Source organism: Porites lutea, chromosome 10 (genome assembly GCF_958299795.1).
Source record: "Porites lutea chromosome 10, jaPorLute2.1, whole genome shotgun sequence".
Lineage (NCBI taxonomy): Eukaryota > Metazoa > Cnidaria > Anthozoa > Scleractinia > Poritidae > Porites > Porites lutea.
Window position 1 is genome coordinate 28,784,859 of NC_133210.1, and position 6,000 is coordinate 28,790,858.

A 6,000-nucleotide genomic window follows, 5' to 3' on the forward strand; every position below is an offset into this window, starting at 1 on the left:
GACTTACAATTAATTAGCTGAAGTTAAGCTTTAGGTTAAGTTTAAGACTATTTCGCATAAAACGATGGTCTCATAAACAAGTAATATCGGTGATAGCAAGCTTATGCCTTAAGTCATTGAGTAAGTCCAGGAGATCTGGTAGAAATTAAGGTGAAACATAAAATTTGACGGGCCCCGGTTGTTCAAACGTTGGATAGTGTTATCCACCGGATAAATCAATAAATTAAATAAATAAATTAGGGAAACAATTGCGTTATCCACTGGATAGATTTTTGTCTGGTGGACAGAGCTACCCAGGGCCAGGTGTACAGAATACATGTCACAGGTCACAGGTCACAAGTGCAGGTCATTGCTCTGTTGATAAATAACTGAAATAAGCTCATGGAGAGAGATTATTATTTTGTTGACCTTTGTATCAGTTGTGAAGTTAATGTGCATGGATCGCACAGTGATGCAGAAACATGTCACGAGTCAACCATTGCAGTGACATCATTGATTTGTGATGACAAGTTGCATTAAGGTTTCCAAGCAACACAACTTCCACTGGGTGCCATGAAAGGCTGATATGTTTACTTCCTATGTGAAAAAAAAATGTTTTAAATGTTTACAGCTGGTCAATCGCGACCAATTCTCCTTGTGCAAAATTAATATACAGGGAACTGCAACTCTAGAAGGCCGACAATAAGGGACTTTGCGGAAGTTTACGAGACACTTATCAGCTGTTGGTCGTAATATATTTTTCAAGTGCGATTAAATGAGTTAAAGGACGGAGTAGTTTCTTTGTTCATATCATTGAATCGTTGATAAATACAGTTCCACCAGCTTCAGACAGTGTTTACTGGCAAGGGGGGATTGGAGGAGCTCTGTCCCATGGTCCAACACCTTACACTGTACTATATGGTCCATTTTGGACAGAAAAGAAACCCCTTTTGTGTACCATTTATTTATAAATGGTACCCAGGCTTTATTTATTTATTTTACCACACAAAATGTACAAAGAAAGAAAGAAAGAAAAAAAGCTACAGAACAAAAGTGGCGAGGAAAGCCTTAAATAAAAACCTCCGGGCTTATAACTTAAGGCTTCCACAATTACAACTCATGATGGCTACACATGCACAGCTTTGACAATTTATTCCACAAATGACCAGAGGAGTAAGAACAACCGGTGTGTAAATTAGTAAATACTAAAATTACAGCAAACATATATTACAAATGACAAATATTGTAATTGGAGGACAGGTAAACTTCTATGATAATGGACTGAACTATTCAAATCTTTTAGACTTATAGCTGTTAATAATATACTTTTTCAGACTGATTTTAAAGGAAGAAAGACAGGGTCTGTACAGAGTCTTGAATTCTTGAAAAAGTTTTGAAATTTGCCCTGCAATTTTCTAGACCTGGAAAAAGTCTGGAAAATAGAGATAAAGTCTGGAAAAAATGGTAAATTTTTTTTTTCAAGCTACAACAAGTGCTTTACAAGTGAAATTTTTTTTCTGTTGGTCAAATCATTTTCAATCTTGCCTGTACGTTTGCAGTGCATCATTGATAAAGCTTTGTTCCTTTTAAGGTCTCTTTTGCTCACGTATTTGATAAGTGTGAGTCTGGAAAAAGAAGTTGTTGTTTTGGAAAAAGTCTGGAAAAAATCTGGAATTTTGGATCCAAAAATCTGTTCAAACCTTGGAAAGAGAGATTGAGTTACAATTGTCATTATTTAACCCTAACTCCTTTCACATATCTAGCTTAGAAGGCTGCATCCCTTGATAAATGGACTGTCTTTTAAAATATGAATAAAATAAAGTTTTCTTGACATTTTCACTGCCAGGGGTGTCTTATACAAGTTCTAACCTTAAAAAAGTTGCAATGTGTTTACTAAAGTTTTTGTCAATGTAATTTTCTTTTAGTGATGGACTGCATTGTGTTACATATTTTTTAATCTTGATGAAGACGAACAGCAAGGCAAACTGCAAGGAAATGTAATACATTGTACAATCAGAAAACAAGATCAGCATGAAGAGGCAGCTCTGATGACATGGTAAACAACTCTAATTTTTTTTACAGTAATATGTGTGACATACCGTATTTACTTGATTAAATGCACCCTTGATAAAATGCCAGAGAGAAGCAAAATAATACAAAATATTAGTACCTTATTCTCAATTAATTTGGTGAGTATTAAATTTTGTGAAAAATCAAAAATTATATTAAAAATTATAATAAAAGTAGTAGTAATAGAAATAATTAATTAGTAATAATAATTAAGAATAATCTTTATTATGCTTTTGTCCATGTGCATGGTTGATAATTATTCCAATCTAGTAAATTTACTTACAATAGAAGATAAATTAAATGTAATGAGAATAATGTGCAAGCTGGGAAGCTAAATGAAATAGTTAGTTTTCTTGTTAGCTCCCTGAACAATTAAGGTTCTAGGTAGCAGGTAAAATCAATGGAAGAAGAAAAAAAACAAAGAAGGATGAACTTATGTACCTGAACTATGTTGCTTCATCAGCAAGAAAACAGTTTATTTTATTAATTGTTGTCCTGACAATACAGTTGTAGATAGCATATAAATTCTTTGGAAATTCAGACATGCTTGAGTTTTTCAAACGAGTTGGAAGGTCCTTCTAAATGACCTTAGCCATAAAAGAGATTGATTGTTTGCCTACATTTGTTTGTATGCTTATCTGATAAAGATTTTCTTTGGCTGTATATCCCGCATTGTAGCAATGGATATTATTAGCATATTGAAACATGTTGTCGAATACCTCAGGCAGACAGCCTTTATGACATGATGCACAAATTTTGAGACTTGTAGATGATAAGATTTAAATGTAAATTATATTCATGCAGGAATGCGGATTTGATTTTGATACTGGTTGTGGAAATGACTAATGGCTTCATTTTTAAAATTATTTTTTATTATAGCAATCTTGGGGGGTGGGGGGGGGGGTTTGCTTGACCCGCCTTGCTCTGATATCACCCATACTTCTCTAAGGAAGTGAAATTTGGGGTGTTGACTGTAACGACCAAATAGGAAAAGATCCCGCAGAATTAGTTCAAATTAAATTCTTGAAATGGTTGCTAGGTGTAAATAAATACTGCAGCAACAATGCATGTAGGGCTGAAACAGGAAAATTCCCAATAACAATCGAAGCACAATATAGGAATTTTAAGTTTTGGCTAACTCTAACCAAACACCCAAAACACAAATTATCACAGGTGGTTTAAAAGGATATGAAGTCAAGGATGAATAAGGAATTATGGAGCCAAAAATTCAAATGCGTATTAGACCAAATAGGGTTGGGATACCTCTGGACAAAAGCACATGAAAATGACATAGGAGTCTTGAACATTATCAAACAAAGACTGAAAGAGATCAAATTACAAAGATGGTTAAGTGACGTAAACAATGACGTAAGAAATCACGCCAACCAAAAGAACAAACTAAGAACCTTCCGAAAATTTAAAACAATAGAAAATTATAAATGTGAAGATTATCTCCATCAGGTCACCAACATCCGCACTGGATAACTCTAACTAAACTCTGTATAAAGTAATCACAAATTGGCGATAGAGACAGGTCGGTATATAAGAAACCGGAAGAGAGGATCTGTCCTATCGGTAAAAAAGATGTAGAAGATGAAATACACTTTTTAACTCTGTGCCCTGTGTATCAAGAAAAAAGAAGTACTTTATATGAATACTTAAACAAAGAATACAGAATATCAGTAAACAGAATGGCACCAGATGATGTTTTTCTGTTGTTCATAAACCCTCCGAGCAAGAACAAACCAGTGCAAAAGTTAATTGCAAAATACGTACTGCTATGACAAAAAAAGATCATTAGTTCTTTAGGTTAACATTGATTACAGTTTCACTAGTGTGCAATTTGTGTTTTGATTTTAAATTATTGGGATAAAGTCAATGTACATAGGACTGTATAAGACTCCAAATAAAGCATTGTCTTGTCTTAAAAAAATCAAGTTAATGAAACAGGTGCTTATTCATTCATTCTATCAAACAAAGAGTGATTCTATCAAATTAGTGAGAAAATTACTGAATGATGGAAGTACATGTTATCAGTCTGTTAGTCAGTCAAAGCTTCATGAAGTCAATCCAACAGTCATACTGTCAGTCAGTCAATCATTCAATCAATCATTCATTCAATTAAAGGAGGGCTCATAATGTTATTAAAATAATGTAGATGGGGGGGGGGGGGGGGGACTAGAATCCTTTTAGATTTAGTTTTTCCTTTGCATTTACTCTAAGCCCCCACCCCATTCAGTTGTAATCTTGGATGGTGTGATTTTTGTTCCTGCCCCCTTATTCCATCTCCCATAAATGTGCACAAAATACCATGATGCAACCCTCACCCCTCACCCCCCTCCACCACCATCACCATGATAATGATGAAAATGTCCTCCAAAAGTATTGTCAAGTAATGATCTGGCTAAGAAGGGAAACAATTTCTTTTGTTATGTTGCAATACGCTTTCCTCATATAGAAATGTTTTCATTTTCACAAATACAGTAGAATGCATTAACCTACAAAAAGGTAGTCTACGAAAATAATAAAATATATTTTTAACTCCATTTTAATAAGGGTGTTTTTTGTGTTAAAATATTTCAAGCCATCATTAGTCTTGCAAACAATATTAGCCAAGAAAAGTTTACAATTATAAATTGTTTCTGACACAGGATTTCTGTGTTACTTAGACTCAGATGAGATTTTGTTTTAGTAAAATCTGATGTTTAAACCAATCAGAAATGTAGTAGAGACAATTGTACGGTTATCACTTTTTTCGCTTTCTGACATGCTCATTAAGTTTTGCTCTTTAGTTCTTAGTTTATCTAGACCATCACTTAAACATACTGACTCTCAAGCCCAATATTAAATACTTATTGTTCCTGTATTCCTACCCATTTCCAACATTTTAAAAAAATTCGGTGACAATTGTGTTTATGGTTGGGAGCTGAAACTAGCCAGATCATTGGCTTAAATTCTTAAATTTCGGTGTTCCAGATTTGGGGGTTAAAGAAAGTAACACATTCTTTTAAAAATACTTGAAGTCATAAGGCTCTAGAGTTAATCAGAACATCTCAAAACGTTCAGAGAAAATTTGGACTAAATTGTGCCTTAATAAACTTTCCAACTAGAGGGGTAAGGGGACCAGGAGAGAAGCCCTCCTGGGTGGGGGAGACAAGATTGAGTGATACCAGGGGTAGCCAACCTGGACAGGAGTCCTGGTCAATCTCCGGGGGTGAGGCCCATATTCCCCAGTCTTCAGGAACTAAGGGGAACCAGGAGGGTTGGCCCTCCTGGGTGGAGTACAGATCAGGTGGGACCGGGGGTCCACACCCTGGAGTGGATATTTTTCCGAACCTGTCTCCAAGGGCTAAGCCTTACTGTGGGTTAGCCTTTTTTTAATGGAAAGAAAGAGAGTGGTTCCACATTTCAGGACCTAATGAAGGAATGCGACCTAGTCTGGTATAATACCATAATATAAATGATTAATGTTGTACAGATACATCAAGATGCAGAAGAAGAAAATAATGATCTGCTTGGTATACTATTATACATTCTGTTTGGGCTAACTATATAGTGACCATAAGGAGTACAACATGTAAATTACAGAGAAAACAAAGGTTCCAGTCAGAAAAGAAAAAGGGGGGGGGGGGGAGGGGTGGGAAGAAAAAAGAGGTTGAGCCGAAAGTTATGCTCCTAGTGGGTGGTCCTTGAAAATCTATTGAGGTCCTTGAAAAGTCCTTTAAAAATGGTTGAATTTTTTTGTATGAACCCTGAAGTGGATGGATCACTGTCTAATTAATGGCAGTATCAACAGAATGTGCCGCAGCATAACTATCTTTTAGATACCCTAGTTTCATATAAAAACCCCTTTGGAAAAATTCAGATAACAGAAAATGACATTTTTATAGTCTGTAGAGCCTTGTTTTGTAGCCAGGGTTGTCACTAAGATTTCAAGTTGCCGGGTAATTG